Source organism: Macaca fascicularis, chromosome X, assembly GCF_037993035.2.
Source record: "Macaca fascicularis isolate 582-1 chromosome X, T2T-MFA8v1.1".
NCBI classification, from domain to species: Eukaryota; Metazoa; Chordata; class Mammalia; order Primates; family Cercopithecidae; genus Macaca; species Macaca fascicularis.
In genome coordinates this window covers 133,736,842-133,754,494 of record NC_088395.1, presented here as the reverse complement: position 1 = coordinate 133,754,494, position 17,653 = coordinate 133,736,842, and positions in this window count along the sequence as shown.

Genomic DNA, 17,653 nt, shown 5'->3' with positions numbered 1-17,653 from the left:
TACAGTTGACCCTGGAAAAAAACCACCGATTAGGATTGCCAATGTCCCATCAAGTAAAAAAAATTCTCTATAAGATTTAACTTGCCAAAAGCTTAATAACTAATAGCCTACTGATGACTAGAAGCCTTAGCAACAATATACACAGTCAATACTACATATTTTGCAAGTTATATGTGTCATATACTGTATTCTTAGAATAAATTAAACTAGAGCACAGTTTTTAAGAAAATAACAAGGAAGATAAAATAAATTTACAATTCATTAAGTGGAAGTGCAGCATCATAAAAGTCTTAGTCTTCATCCTTATCACCTTAACACGGCATGTTCTGCTGAAGAGTCAACTTGAACACACAAATTTGAGTGGTTGGGGTTCATTTACACCGATTTTCTTCTGTCTCTGCTGCAAAGAACAACCCGTCTTTTTTTTTTTTTTTTTTTTTTTTCTTTAGCTCCTCAGCCTACTGTACACAAAGATAAAAATACTAATGTCATTCTTCACAAAACTATAAATAATTCTAAAGTTTATATGGAATGATGAAAGACATGGAATAGCCAAAGCTATCCTGAGCAAAAAGAAAAAAAAAAACTGGATAAATCACATTATTTGACTTCAAATTTTACTACAGAGCTATAGTAAACAAAACAGCAAGGTGTTGGCAAAACAAACAAAACAAAACAGACCACTGACAAAGAATAGAGAACCCAGAAACAAATCCAGACACTTACAGTGAACTCATTTTTGACAAAAGTGCCAAGAACATATATTAGAAAAAAATGTCAGTCTCTTCAATAAATTGTGCCAGGAAAACTGAATATCCACATGCAGCAAAATGAAACTATAACCATATCTCTCTCCATATATGAAAATCAAATGAAAAATGAATTAAAGACTAATATGGCTTGAATTTATGTCCCCACTCAAATTTCATGTTGAATTGGAGGAGGAGCCTTGTGAAAGGTGGTTGAATCATGGGGATGGATTTCTCCCTTGCTGTTATCATGATAGTGAGTGAGTTCTCATGATATCTGGTTATTTAAAAGTGTGTGGCCCTTAAAATCAAGAATAAACTCCCATTTACAATTGCTACAAAATGAACAAAATACCTAGAAATACAGCTAAGAAGAGAAGTGAAAGATCTCTTCAAGGAGAACTACAAACCACTGCTTAAGGAAATTAGAGAGGACTTAAACAAATGGAGAAACATTCCATGCTCAGGGATACGAAGAATCAACATTGTGAAAATGGCCCTACAGCCCAAAGTAATTTAAAGATTCAGTGCTTTTCCCATTAAACTACCATTGACATTCTTCACAGAAATAGAAAAAAAATTACCATAAAATTCATATGGACCCCAAACAGAACCTGTATAGACAAGACAATCCTAAGTAAAAAGGACAAACCTGGAGGCATCATGCTATATGACTTCAAACTATACCACAAGGCTATAGTAAACAGAACAGGATGGCACTGGTACAAAAAGAGACACATACCAAAGGAACAGAATAAAGATCTCAGAAATAAGACTGCACATCTACAACCATCTGCTCTTCAACAAACCTGACAAAAACAAGCAATGGGGAAAGGATTCCCTATTTAATAAATGGTGCTGGAGAAACTGGCTAGGTATATGAAGAAAACTGAAACTGGACCCCTTCCTTATACCTTAGACAAAGATAAACACAAGATGGTTTAAAGACTTAAATGTAAAACACCCAACTATAAAAACCTTAGAAGAAAATTTAGGCAATATCATTCAGGACACAGTCACAGAAAAAGATTTCATGATGAAAATGTCAAAAATAACTGCAACAATAGCAAAAATTAACAAATGTCATCTCATTAAACTAAAGAACTACTGTACATTAAAAGAAACTATCATCAGAGTGAACACACAACCTACAGAATGGAGAGAAATTTTTGCAATTTTTGTATCTGGTAAAGGTCTAATATCCAGAGTCTACAAGGGCTTACACAAATTTACAAGAAAAAAAAAAAAAAAAAAAAACATTGAAAAGTGGGCAAAGGACATGAACGGACAAACTTTCAAAAGAAGGCATTTATGCTGCCAACAAACATGAAAAGAAAGCTCAACATCACTGATCATTAGAGAAATGCAAATCAGAACCACAAAGATACCATCTTACACCAGACAGAATGGCAATTATTAAAAAGTCAAGAAACAGCAGATGCTGGTGAGGCTGTGAAGAAATACAAACACTTTTACAATGTTGGTGGGAAAGCAAATTAGTTCAACCATTGTGGAAGGCAGTGTGGCAAGTACTCAAAGACCTAGAACTAGAAATACAATTACATCCAGCAATCCCATTACTGGGTATACACCCAAAGGAATATAAATTATTCTGTTATAAAGATACATGCACATGTATGTTCATTGCAGCACTATTCACAATAGCAAAGACATAGAATCAATACAAATGTCCATCAATAATAGACTGGATAAAGTAAATTTGGTACATATACACTATGGAATACTATGCAACCATAAAAAGGAATAAAATCATGTCCTTTGCAGGGACATGGAAGGAACAGGAAGCCATTATCCTCAGAAAGCTAACACAGGAACAGAAAACCAAACACCTCATATTCTTACTTATAAGTGGGAGCAGAAAAATGAGAACACATGAACACAAGGAGGGGAACAACCCACACTGGGGCCTGTTAGGGGCATTGGAGGAAAGAAAACATCAATATAAATAGTTAATGCCTGTGGAGTTTAATATCTAGGTGATGGGTTGATAGGTGCAGCACACTACCATGGCACACGTTTACCTATGTAACAAACCTGTACCTCCTACACATGTATCTTTGAACTTAAAATGTGCCTCTTGTTAAGCCTGGAAGCATGAAGTCTATTACATTCCTTTTCTTTATAAATTATCCAATCTCAGGTAGTTCTTTATAGCAGTATAAGAATGGACTAATACAGAACACTGGTAACATGGGTGTGGGGCACTGCTGTAAAGATACCTGAAAATGTGGAAGCAACTTTGAAACTGGGTAATGTGCACAAGTTGGAACAGTTTGGAAGACTTGGAAGAAGACAGGAAAATGTGAGAAAGTTTGGAACTTCCTAGTGACTTGTTGAATGGTTTTGACCAAAATGCTGATAGTGATATGGACAGTGAAATCCAGGCTGAGGTGGTCTCAGATGGAGATGAGGGACTTATTGGGAAATCATGTAAAGATAGTTCTTGCTATGCTTTAGCAAAAAGACTTGTGGCATTTTGACACTGCACTGGAGATCTGTGGAACTGTGAACTTGAGAGAGATGATTTAGGGTATTGGATGGAAGAAATTTCTAAGCAGTGAAGCATTCAAGACATTATCTGGCTGCTCCTAACCGTCTTCGGTCATATGCATTCACAGAAAATTGGTCTGACATAGGAACTTATGTTTAAATGGGAAGCAAAGCATAAAAATTTGAAAAATTTGAAGCCTGAGCATGTGGTAGAAAAGAAAAACCCATTTTCTCGGGAGAAATTCAAGATACCAGCTGCAGAAATTTGAATAACTAAAGAGAAGCTGAATGTTAATAGCCAAGACAATGGGGAAAATGTCACCAGGGCATAACAAGGACCCTCAGGGCAACCTCTCCTATTGCATACCCTGAGGCCTAGGAGAAATAAGTGGTTTTGTAGGCCAAGCCCAGGGACCCGCTGCTTTGTGCAGCATCAGGATATGGCACCCTGCATCCCAGATGCTCCAGCTCCAGCTGTGGCTAAAAGAAGCTTAGGTACAGCTCAGTCTGTGGCTACAGAGGGTGAAAGCCCCAAACCTTGGCAGCTTCCATGTGGTGTTGGGCCTGCAGGTGTGCAGAAGGCAAGAGTTGAGGTTTGAGTACCTCTGCCTAGATTTCAGAGGATGTATGGAAATGCCTGGATGTCTAGGCAGAGATCTGCTGCAGGGGTGGAGCCCTCATGGACAACTTCTACTAGGGCAGTGTGAAAGAGAAATTTAGAGGTTACAACCCCTCACACAGTGACCCCACTGGGATACTGCCTAGTGGAGCTGTCAGAAGATGGCCACTATCCTCCAGAACCCACAATAGTAGATCCATTGACAGCTTGCATCATGCACCTGGAAAAGCTGCAGGCATTTCACACCAGCCTGTGAAAGAAGCTGTGGGGGCTTTACCCTGCAGAGCCACGGAGGTGGAGCTGGCCAAGGCCTTGGGAGTCCATCACTTGCGTTAATATGGTATGGGTGTGAGACTTAGACTCAAAGGAAATTATTTTGGAACTTCAAGATATTTTTATTTTTATTTTTTTGTATTAAAGTTCTAGGGTACATGTGCACAACATGCAGGTTTGTTACATATGTATACATGTGCCATGTTTGTGTGATGCACCCATTAACTTGTCATTTACATTAGGTATATCTCCTAATGCTATCCTGCCCCCCTCCTCCCACCCCACAACAGGCCCCAGTGTGTGATGTTCCCCTTCCTGTGTCCAGATGTTCTCATTGTTCAATTCCCACCTATGAGTGAGAACATACGGTGTTTGGTTTTTCGTCCTTGCGATCGTTTGCTCAGAATGATGGTTTCCAGCTTCATCCATGTCCCTATAAAGGACATGAACTCATCCATTTTTATGGTTTCATAGTATTCCATGGTGCATATGTGCCACATTTTCTTAATCTAGTCTATCATTGATGGACATTTGGGTTGGTTCCCAGTCTTTGCTATTGTGAATAGTGCCGCAATAAACATACATGTGCATGTGTCTTTATAGCAGCATGATTTATAATCCTTTGGGTATATACCCAGTAATGGGACGGCTGGGTCAAATGGTATTTCTAGTTCTAGATCCTTGAGGAATTGCCACACTGTCTTCTACAATGGTTGAACTAGTTTACAGTCCCACCAACAGTGTAAAAGTATTTAACGACTGCCCTGCTAAGTTGCAGATTTGCATGGTGCCTGTAGCCCCTTTATTGTGGCCATTTTTTTTTTTTTTTTTTTTCTGATTTGGAATAGGAACATTTACCCAATGCTTATACCTGCATAGTATCTTGGAAATAACTAGCTTGTTTTTCATTTTACAGGCTCATAGGCAGAAAGGACTTGTCTTGTCTCCGATGAGACTTTGGACTTGGACTTTTGGGTTAATACTGTAATGAGTTAAGCCTTTGAGGGACTGTTGAGAAGGGATAATTGTATCTTGCAATGTGAGAAAGACATGAGATTTGGGAGGTACCAGGGACAAAATAATGTGGTTTGGATTTGTGTCCCAACCCAAATCTCATGTTGAATTTGAGGGGTTGGGAGCCTGGTAGGATGGGAGGTGATTGGATCATGGGAGTGGATTTCCCCCTTGCTGTTTTCAGAAGATCTGGTTGTTTAAAAGTGTGTGACTCTGTCTCTCCCTCTCTCTCTCTTTTTCCTGCTCTGCCATTATAATATGTGCTTGCTTCCCCTTCACCTTTCATCATGATTGTAAGTTTCATGAACCCTCCTAGTCATGCTTCCTGTTAAGCCTCCAGAACTCTGACTCAATTAAACCTCTTTTCTTCATAAATTACCCAGTCTCTGGTAGTTATTTATAGCAGGTGAGAATGGATTAATACAAATACTTAAATCTAAAATCTCAAACTGTGAAACTGCTGAAAGAAAACATTGGGGAAAATCTCTAGGACATTAGTTTGGGCAAAGATTTCTTGAGTCATACCCCACAAGCACAAGCAACCAAAGCAAAAATTGACAAATGGCATCACACCAAGTTAAGAAGCTTCTGCCCAGCAAAGGGTACCATCAAAAAAGTGAAGGAACAACTCACAGAATGGAAGAAAATGTTTGCAGACTACCCATATGACAAGGCAATAATAACCTGAATATAATAGGAGCTCAGATTATTTTGTAGGCAAAAATGTAATAATCTGATTTAACAACAAGCAAAATATCTTAATAGACATTCCTCAAATGAAGACATACAAATGGCACTTCAGTGCATCAAAAGGGCTCATCATCATTGATTATCAGAGAAATGCAAATCAAAACTACAATGGGTTATCTCACCCAGTTCAAATGACTTTTATCCAAAAGACAGGCAATGACAAGCACTTTTGAGGATGTGGAGAAAATGGAACACTTGTACCCTGTTGATGAGAATTTAAGTTAGTATGACAACTATGAAGAACAATTTGAAATTTCCTCAAAAAACTAAAAATGGAGCTTCCATATGTTTCAGCTATCTCACTGCTGTGTATATGCCCAAAAGAAAAGAAATCAGTATACCGAAAAGATATCTGCACTCCCATGCTTGTTACAGCACTGTTCACAATACTCAAGATTTGGAAGTAACCTAAATGTCCATCAATGGGTGGACAAAGAAAATGTGGTAATTATACACAACGGAGTACTATTCAGCCATAAAAGGAGTAAGATCCTGTCATTTGCAACTGCATGGATGGTACTGGAAGTCATTATGTTAAGTGAAATAAGGCAGGTATGGAAAGACAAACATCATATGTTCTCACTTATTTTGGGAATCTAAAAATCAAAATAATTGAACTTATGGAGATGGAGAGTTGAAAGATGGTTACCAAAATCTAGGAAGTGTAGTGGGGTGGTGGTGCAGAGGTGGGAAAGGTTAATGTGTACGAAAAGCAGTTAAAACTAATGAATAATATCTAGTGTTTTATACCACAACTTTATTCAATAATAATTTAATTGTACATTTTAAATTAACTAAAATAGTAGAATTGCATTGTTTGTGACACAAAGAATAAATGCTTGAATGCATAGATGCCCAATTTGTCCATGATGTGATTATTACAAATTGGATGCCTGTACAAAAACATTTCATGTATTACATAAATACATACACCTACTATGTACCCACATAAATTAAACACAAAACGTTTTTAAAAGAAAATAATAAAGATGAATTTTATTTTTGTACATGATGTTTCTCAGGATTCCTCACAGCATCAATAACAGAAAGATTGAAGCAAGGGAGGAGCTGTTTGTACCTCATAAATTGAGGATGTTTGACTCTCAAAATTTGTTTTTTCTTTAACTATGAATGCTATTATATTGTGAAACACTATATTAGAAGATATTCTAAAGTTCGTTTCAAAATAAATTAGGTATGGGTGGAAGTGTATAGATATATATATATGAAATAAGATTGATCACTAATAAATAATTATTTTTCCTGGATGATGAACATGGGAATTTTTTTAGGTTATTCTTCACTTTTATTTAAGTTTGAAATTTTCCTAATAAAAAGGAAAAATAGAGACAAATGCTCTAAGATAAATATATAAATTTAACTATCAGGCATTGAATCCAGGGAGTTAGCATCTACATTAGAGTTATCCAGAGGGACTAATAGGAGATAGAAGATAGATAGATAGATAGATAGATAGATAGATAGATAGATAGATAGATAGCTGGATAGATAGATAGATAGATAGATAGATAGATAGACAAGAGGTACTTATTAAGGGACTCATCTCATGTGATTATGAAGGCTGATAAGTCTTATGATAGGCAGCCTGCAAACTGGAGACCTGAGATTCCAGTAATGTAGCCCAGTCCACACCGAAAGGTTTTGGAACCAATAAGTCAATGGTATAACTCTCATTTTGGAGGCAAAGGCCTAAGAATGCTCAGGGTAGGAGGGTGGAACTGGGGCAAGTCCTGAAATTCAAAAACCTGGAGAGCCTGAATTTCTGATGTCTAAGGACAGGTGAAAAAAGTATATTCCAACTCTAGGAGACAAAAGAAATTATCTTTTTGTTCTATATGTTTCCCCAGCTGATTACATGATGACCGCCACATTGAGGGTGAGTCTTCCCCACTTAATCACTGACTCACAGGACAGTCTCCTTTGGAAAAACCCTCTCAGACTCACTCAGAACTAATTCTTTACCAGTTCTCTAGGTAATCCTTAATCCAGTCAAGTTGACAGTTAATATTAACCATCACAGCAGCTAAAATACATTCAACACAGCGAGACTGTGAGTAGACCACAACAGAGCCACATAAAGTCATAATTTGTTACATCTGAAAATCTGGAGGGGAGTACCTAGGAAACGTGGACCTAAACTTCAAGAGATATATAAATATATACATATATATTATATAGATAGATAGATAATTAATATATGTATACTATATATATATATATATATATATATATATATATATATATATATATATATATATCTCACAGTTGAAAAACATACCAAGGCCAAACACCCACCACCATGTAAGCAAAACTGAAGTTACCCTGATCTCCTGGAAATGCTTTCTCTAATCACAAACACAAAAGCCAAGCTTTGTTTATTTGTTAGTGAAATTAAACCAATCAGCTATGGACAAATCAGCTTAAATAGCTCTGTTTGATCTAAAACATATTTAATGTATCACAGTGAAAACTAGAAAGCACTGCTAAAAGAAATCATAGACGACGTGGACAAATGGAAACACATCCCATGCTCATGGATGGGTAGAATCAATATTCTGAAAATGACCATACCGCCAAAAGAAATTTAGAAATTCAATGCAATTCCCACTGAAATATTACCACTAGTCCTTACAGAATTAGAAAATACAATTTCAAAATTCATATGAAACCTAAAAAGAGCCCATATAGCCAAAGCAAGACTAAGCAAAATAACAAATCTGGAGGCATCACAGTACCTGATTTCAAACTATACTATAAGGCAATAGGCACCAAAACAGTGTGGTACTGATATAAAAGTAGACACATAGACCAATGGAATGGAATAGAGAACCCAGAAATAAACCCAAATACTTACAGCCAACTGATCTTTGACAAGGCAAACAAAAGCATAAAGTGGGGAAAAGACACCCATTTCAACAAATGGTGCTGGGATAATTGGCTAGCTTCACGTAGGAGAATGAAACTGGATCTTCATCTCTCACCTTATACAAAAATCTACTCAAGATGGATTACGGACTTAAATCTAAGACCTGAAACTATGAAAATTCTAGAAGGTAACATTGGAAAAGCCCTTCTAGACATTGCCTTCAACAAGGATTTCATGTACAAGAACCCAAAAGCAAATGCAATAAAAACAAAGATAAATAGCTGGGACATAATTAAACTAAAGAGCTTTTGCAGAGCAAAAGGAACAGTCAGCAAAGTAAACAGATAATCCACAGAGTGAGAGAAAATCTTCACAATCCATACATCTGACAAACGACTAATATCCAGAATCTACAATGAACTCAAACGAATCAGTAAGAAAACAACAAACAGTCCCATCAAAAAGTGGGCCAAAGAGATGAATAGACAATTCTCAAAAGAAGATATACAAGGAGCCAACAAACATATATAGAAATGTTCAACATCACTAATGATCAGGGAAATGCAAATCAAAACCACAATATGTTATCACCTTATGCCTACAAGAATGGTCATAATAAAAAGAAATTAAAAAAAAAAAAACTGTAGATATTGGCATGAATGTGGTGAACAGGAAACATTTCTACACTGCTGTTTGGAATGCAAACTAGTACAGCCACTATGGAACACAGCGTGGAGATTCCGTAAAGTCTTAAAAGTATAACTACCATTTGATCCAGCAATCTCACTACTGGGTATCTACCCAGATAAAAAGAAGTCATTATTCGAAAAAGATACTTGCCCATGCATGTTTATAGCAGCACAATTCACAATTGCAAAATCTTGGAACCAACCTAAATGCCCATCAATCAACGAGTGGATAAAGAAACTAATATTCCTATATATATATATATATATATATTAGGCAGCCATTAAAAAGGAATGAATTAACAGTATTTGCAGTGACCTGGATGAGATGGAGACTATTATTCTAAGTGAGGTAACTCAGGAATGGAAAACAAAACACTGTATGTTCTCACTGATATGTGGGATCTAAGCTATGAGGATGCAAAGGCATAAGAATGACACAATGAACTTTGGGGACTAGGGGGAAAGAGTGTAAGGGGAGTGAGGGAGAAAAGACAACAAATAGGGTGCAGTGTATACTGCTCAGGTGATGGGTGCGCCATAATCTCACAAATCACCGCTAAAGAACTTACTCATGCAACCAAATACCACCTGTACCCCAATAACTTATGAAAAAAATAAAAATAAAAAATAAAAAAGAAATCAGTGAATCACAATAAAGGTGAAAATAGTTCCTCCTTTACAGTATATAAATTGTGCTGTAACTGCTCTAAGACAAGCTTCTTACTACTTGGTTTAAAGTTTCCTGGATTGAGATCTATACGTTTTGTATGGCAATAAACTTTAATTTTTTTCTAGCCTGATGTAATTTGTGACCTACATCTAGCTACCTACCCATCTATTTAGCATCTATCTATCTATTATCTATCTATCTATCTATCTATCTATCTATCTATCTATCTATCTATCTATCTATCTATCTATCTATCTTATCTGTCTATCTGGTTGCCTGCTATGCTCTAGGCCAGAGAAGTGGCCAGAAACTCAAGAAAAAAAGAACAAATTCCTTGTTTTTAAGTTTTCAATTCTTCTGGAAGTCATAGACAAAAGAAAAAAAAAAGAGAGAAAATAACGAAATCATGCACTGTTAGCTTATCCATGAAGAAAAATAAAAGCCACTTTAAAAATAGAAAATAATAGGGAACTGGGAGTTTTGGTGGAGTTAGATTGGAAACTATTTAACACAAGATGATAATAGAAGTCCTCTCTGAAATTGGGAAGAAAGTTAATATGATACGGTATTTTGAAACTTGTTGGATAAAAGCTAGTCAATGTTGGCCGGGCGCCGTGGCTCACACCTGTAATCACAGCACTTTGGGAGGCCGAGTCAGGTGGATCACAAGGTCAGGACATCAAGACCATCCTGGCTAACACGGTGAAACCCCATCTCTACTAAAAATACAAAAAAATCAAAAACAAAAACAAAAACAAAAAAAAACTAGCTGGGCGTGGTGGCGGGCGCCTACAGTCCCAGCCACTTGGGAGGCTGAGGCAGGAGAATGGCGTGAACCCGGGAGGCGGAGCTTGCAGCAGTGAGCCGAGATTGCGCCACTGCAATCCAGCCTGGGCGACAGAGCGAGACTCCGTCTCAAAAAAAAAAAAAAAAAAAAAGCTAGTAAACGTCAGTTTAATTTTGAACTTTCCCCTTTATCCTTCACCCTGCAATTCAAGTAGAAATTAAAGAAGAGAGCAGCATGCAAAATAAGAAAGAAACATAAGAAAACAAAATAAAACATATAATATCACTTTTCCAAAATTGCAAAATAGAAAGATCTGAAAGCATGTGCTTAATTGAATTTGGACTACTTCACTGATGTGGGTATCCCATACAACATATGTTGCAAAAGCGTTTCCAAGGTTTTTATTCCACACTAACTTATTCCACTGAGCTTCGTTCTGCAGTGACAACCAATCTCGGCACAGCAGGATACACACATTGGCTACAATATTCTCTTGCCTTGTCATTGGTTTATACATGGAAACAAAATTAATTTTGTAAATCTAGATTTCAAATATTACTATATTGTCTACTGATAGTACTATGCAGTCATCTTTGTTTAGCCTTCTCGTGAAAAGCTGAAAAAATTGCATTTTCTAGAAAAGGGAAGCAGTGAAAACAAAAACAGTGTATCAAGAGTAAACACTTTCATGTATTAAGTATGTGTGTTTTATTTATGTTTAGGGAGATTATTATTTATCTTGTAGAATTAGTTAGAAAAGTAAATATTTACATGTACACAACAAATAGCATGAAAAGCACATGCAATATGTTGTGTTAATATCCTACACGGGAAAAAAACTAAGTAGAAACATGTGATAATATCTGAATTATAATTTTATCATATAAGTAATGCCTTGCCATCATATCGTTTTTACTGATTACCTAGCTCAGAGCAAAGAGTCATTACTTTCTTCCTGAAAGTATATAATATAAATAAATAGCACATACCTAGGAAGAAAACAGGACATGAATGGATATTGGCAGTGTATAGCTCTCTGAATCTGTCAAGAAAAATAGAAAAATTTTATCTTTAATCCATTGGTACAGTGACCACTTTTTCTTATTCTTATTCCATGAAAGAACTGTCATGATTTACCCAGATTCACCTTTAGCAATCAGGAACTTACTTTTTCTGGTATTGAGGCAGCTGAAGGAAACTGCCTCACCCATGTTCCCTTACTTGTGGCAGTCCACATGAAATTATTCATCAATGTGAAAGTATAAAAGTTCAGCCCCAACATCCGACTCTATTTGAGATAATGCGGAAGGGCTATCCCAGCTCTAGAGTTCTCAACAGCAGTCTGCTAAAACCTTACTTGGGCTTATATCACAGCTTAGTTTCTCCCTCTGTCCAATAGTCCTTTCTCCCTCTCCTTTCTACAGGTATCGATTATAAGAGCACTAACTAATAAACATGCCACATGCTAAATTCTGCCTCCCAGAGATCTCAGTTTATGATAAAGTATGAAAAGAATCTTATATGAGATTAATGTTACATACTTCAAAGGTTTTATTTATGAGTACTGAAGCTTGCTATGAATAACCACAACACTATAGTAACCAGAACATACTATTTCTCGGGGATTTTAATTAATTATACATATATTTTAATATAGACTTGTTATTAAAATAAGAACAAATAAATGTGGCCATCTTATTATTATCTCTGCAATATGATCTCTATGCTTGACAGGACCATGATATACGTCAGAGCTAGAGAATATTTGAAAATCTTTATCAGTTTTAACAAATCCTTGTTTGTTCTATATAGAAAATGAGTTTTACGGACGCATTTATTTATCTTTTTTTTTTTTTTTTTTTTGAGATGGAGTCTCGCTCTGTCACCCAGGCTGGAGTTCAGTGGTGTGATCTTGGCTCACTGCAACCTCCACCTCCCGGGTTCAAGTGATTCTCCTGCCTCAGCCTCCCAAGTAGTTGGGATTTTAATTTTTGTATTCTTAGTAGAGACGGGGCTTCACCATGCTGGCCAGACTGGTCTTGAACTCCCGACCTCAAGAGATCCACCCACCTTGGCCTCCCAAAGTTCTGGGATTACAGGGGTGAGCCACTGTGCCCAGCCAAGATGAATTTTAAAAGTGCCAGTAAGGCAGTTGTTGTTCAATATTCTTATTTGCATTGACTTGTGATGTACCTTTTCTAATACACGTAGTTTGAAATAAATTGTGGCTGATTTTTCTGCAAATAATATGCATTCAATGCCTTATTTTTAGCAGTAAGACTAGTGGTTGAATATTCATACCTGAAAAAAATCATCAAACAATTGTACCGAATTAAAGTTTTATTGCATAATTTCTGACTTATGAAGCTATATCGTTTTTTTCTTCCCGAAGACAATTCTTGGAAAAAATCACTTTGAAATGACCTGTTTCACAATGTAGCTTACTTTCAGCCTCTATGTTCTGTTAATCAGCCAATCACGTGAGTTTTGAAGGGTGCTTTAACATTTTTTTTCATATGGAATTATTACAAAAACTGGAAGAATACCTTATTTTGTATAGGAAATCACTTACCACTCTAAATAGCTTTTGCACTACCTTAACTGAAATTCAAAACCTTTTAGACTTTAAAATACTCAACTACAGAACTAACCATTCTCAATGTGTTATATTTTTCAGTAAAATTCGCTATCCTTAATCCTGGAAGAATTGAAATAAGATTATCTTACAAAACTGAAAAGACAATCTAAGTACCTATATGACAAATACCATAGGTGTTTTATGAAATGTAAGCCAGCATTCTTAATCCATGTAAGTAACTCAAGATACAGTATAGTATTAATAAAATGATTAAAACAATCTTGACTTTATTTTTTCCCTTCCCTGCCACAGCAGTTGGAAAAGTTAGATTTCCCTTTTCCATTATTTCCATCATTTTATTAGCCTGTTTTCACACTGCTATAAAGAAATACGTGAGACTGGGTGATTTATAAAGAAAAGATGTGTAATTGGTACACAGTTCTGCAGGCTGTGCAGGAAGCATAGTGGCTTCTCCTTCTGGGGAGGCCTCAGGAAGCTTCCAATCAGGATGGAAGACAAAGACAAAGCAAGAGTGAGACATCTCACGTGACAGGAGCAGGAGCAAGAGAGGGTGAGGGGGGAGGTGCTACACACTTTTAAACCACTAGATCTCATGTGATAATTCACTGATCATCATGAGAGTAGCACCAAGAAGATGGTGCTAAACAATTCATGAGAAATCTGCCCCCATGATTCAACCACTTCCCACCAGGTCTCACCTCCAACAATGGGGACTACAACTTGACGTGATATTTGGTGGGAATACAGATCCAAACCATATCAATCATGTACCACCAAAACCCATTACAGAGTCAGAGAGGTAGGTTTTGGATTGATGTTTTAATAGGGTGCTGTAGCCAACTCATACTCCCTTACAAGTGTGGATTGTGTGCTTCTTTCCCAGCTCCATGTTGAAATTGACCTGGTGGGAGTATGTGCTCCATGGGAGTTGGCAATCCCTGTAAATAAGAACTTTTATCTTTAAAAGAGCCAGTTGTCATTCACCAGTGCACCACTGCAATTCCCATATAACCAGTGATATGCTGGTAAGCATCTGATCCTCTGAAATGTATACAATCAATTTCTTTAACTAGTTCAATCCAGCTCCAGCATACTGCCGAATATAATTATATTGACTATTTATACTAAAAATTGTAAGATTATACTCATGGTTCTTTTATTATAGAACAATTTGGCACTATCAGCATAGTAAAGTTTTGAAAGCATCCAGGGAATAGCATGACCTTTTTGGTAATGATGCAGTGTACAAACCTTAGGGAATAAATTTTCTTCCAGATTTAAAATTCACAAAATTATCAGCAGGGTGGAATAATTGCAAGGTTATTTTACCTAGTTTCACAACCCTTGTCCCTCTACCATCTTTATTTTTTTCTTTTACTTCTGGATAATTATTTTATTAGTCTAATTCTAATCCATTAGTTACGAGAAAATCCAATAAGATAGTATATTCCTTGTTTTTCTCTTCAGAAGTTTAAGGTAAAACATAATTAATTATGAAGTACTTAAACATGGAAAATACAGACCATAACAAAAATAATGACCCACAGGCCAAATTTATAAAGATTCATGTTTTGCTGTATTTGCTAAGGCTCATACTTTCACTCTGCTTTTGGTTAAGTAAATAAAACATAAGCCTTACTACTATCCCCTAAATCACTTTTACATGTTACTCCAGAGTTAACCATTACCTGAAATTGGCATGTGATATTATCTCAAATGATCAATTTGTGTATTAATAAGTACTATTATTTTGTATATTAAAGAATTTGCATAAATTTTATTTTGTTTCCTTTTGCAGGTTTTTATTTTATAATTTATCAGTTTTACATAGAACAAATATCATATATCTATTATATTTATTAATTTTAATTCAAACATAGATCAAATTCTAAAAAATTCACAACCATATACCCTCTAATTAGATTCAAGAACAGTTCTCATATTGGCATATTTTGTATGCTCTTTGTGTGTGTGTGTGTGTGTATGTGTTTTCCTATTCTGTCATATGAAAAGGGAGTCTATTTGAAGCACACTATCTTGTATAACTTCAATGAAATATTGTTCTTTAATGGGAGGAGTGAAGGGAACAAGTTGTAGAGTCTTTTTCTTCTTCAATTTATTCAGGAACCTGCTGTTTGCCCTCTTCCTCTTTTCTTTCTTTTTACTATCATTTTTCTCAAGGGCACAAACCCATTCTCTATTTTCTCTCCTAGAACTAAGTTTATCTAATATTGCCATTTTCAGTCTCATTTATTATACTTTCAAGTCCCTTTCATATATTTGGTGTTGTGGAATTCCAAATGCCAAACTTCTGTTTAGTAATTTGACTCTTAGCATTTTTTTGTTCTCCTTCTTAGGATAATTTTGTCTGTGCTTCATTAATTCTCTGAATTCTCTCACCTCTTTTCATAGAGTATTTCGAGCATTCTTATTCCTGCTATGTACACCTACAGTCTTGTAGTCACAGCAGAAACTCTCTCAAAATTTGGTGTTTCTCTATAAATGTAATTTGAAATACTAGTATCCTGTGTTTTCCAGTGGTCCTAAGATTGTGGATTATGTGTGATTTTATATGATCTTTTTGTTAGTCTTATGATATATTGCTAGAATATATGACTTTAGGGTGATTCAATTCAGATGACGATACTTGTTCAAGAAAAACTGAAGCCTTTCATTCTCTTGTTTGAAATATTTCTCAAATTTTTGTTCCACACCTTAGAAAGTGTGAAGTGAAACTCATAGTAGTTTTCAATATTCAATGAGACAGTCATCAGGCCTTGACCTCTAGGTCCTCATGGAGCAGGAGGCAGCATAACTCACCTATTTTTGTTCTGTTTTACTTATTCCATATCCTATATCTTAAATATTCTCCACATTATATTTTATTTTATTTTATTTTTATATTCTTTTTGAAAAACATAATACTATGTGGAATTAGGTTTTTTTTTTAATTTTCTAACATGTATTAGTTAACTTTCTCCAAGTTTTAATATATAGTGTGTTTATTAACTCAGTCCTTAATTTACTTACCATTATGAAATATTTTATAGGTTGAATATTTTAAGTTTTGTTATTAAATTCTTACTAAGATTTGATTTGTAAATTTTTAGACTACATTATTTGATGTTTAAAATTAAAAGGAGGTTCAATGAATGAAGAGATAAAGAAAATGTGGTATATACACACAATGGAATAGTAATCAGCCATTAGAAAATGAAATTTTATGACTTGCAGCAACATGGGCAGAGGCCATTATGTCAAATGAAATAAACTGGGCACAGGGAGACAGATACTGTATGCTTTTTCCTCACATGTGGGAGCTGAAAATGTTGATTTCATGGAGATTGAGAATATAATGATAAATACCAGAGACTGGGCAGAGTGTGTGGTTGGGAGGAAGAAATGAAGAGAGGTTGGTAATGGGTACAAACATACAGTTAGAGAGAAAGAATAAGTTATAATTCTTGATAGAAGAGTAGGGAAACTATAATAAGCAACAATATATTGTATGCTTTAAAGTAACTAGAAGAGACAACTTTGAGATATTTCTAACACATGAAATTATAAATATTGAAGGTGATAGATATCCACCCTGACTTGATCATATTCATGTAACTAACGCATATACCCCATCAATATGTAAAATATGTATCAGTTATTAAAAGTAAATGATTATTATAATTTCATAGTGAACAACTACCTTTATCATCTGTGAGATTGTGTCTGTGTGTGTATTTGCCTGTGCACAGTCTGATGTCTGCTATTAGAGTACATCACCATTGTTATGATAGTATATATATGGCACAACTTCCATTCTTCACATTCGCCATTTATTTTTAAAACATTTAATTTTAAATTTTATTTTTTGTGGATACATAGTATGTGTATATATTTATGGGGTATATGTGATATTTTGATACAGTATAGTATGTGTATACATTCATGGAGTTCACGGGGTATATGGAATATTTTGATATTAAATGTGGTTCTTTAGGGCTGGTTACAGAATAAGCAGATATATGGGTAATAGATAAAGGGTATAGTGTGTCTTTTTAATATAATAAAATTGTTATAAAATTGTGTTTGAACATATATGAGAATATAA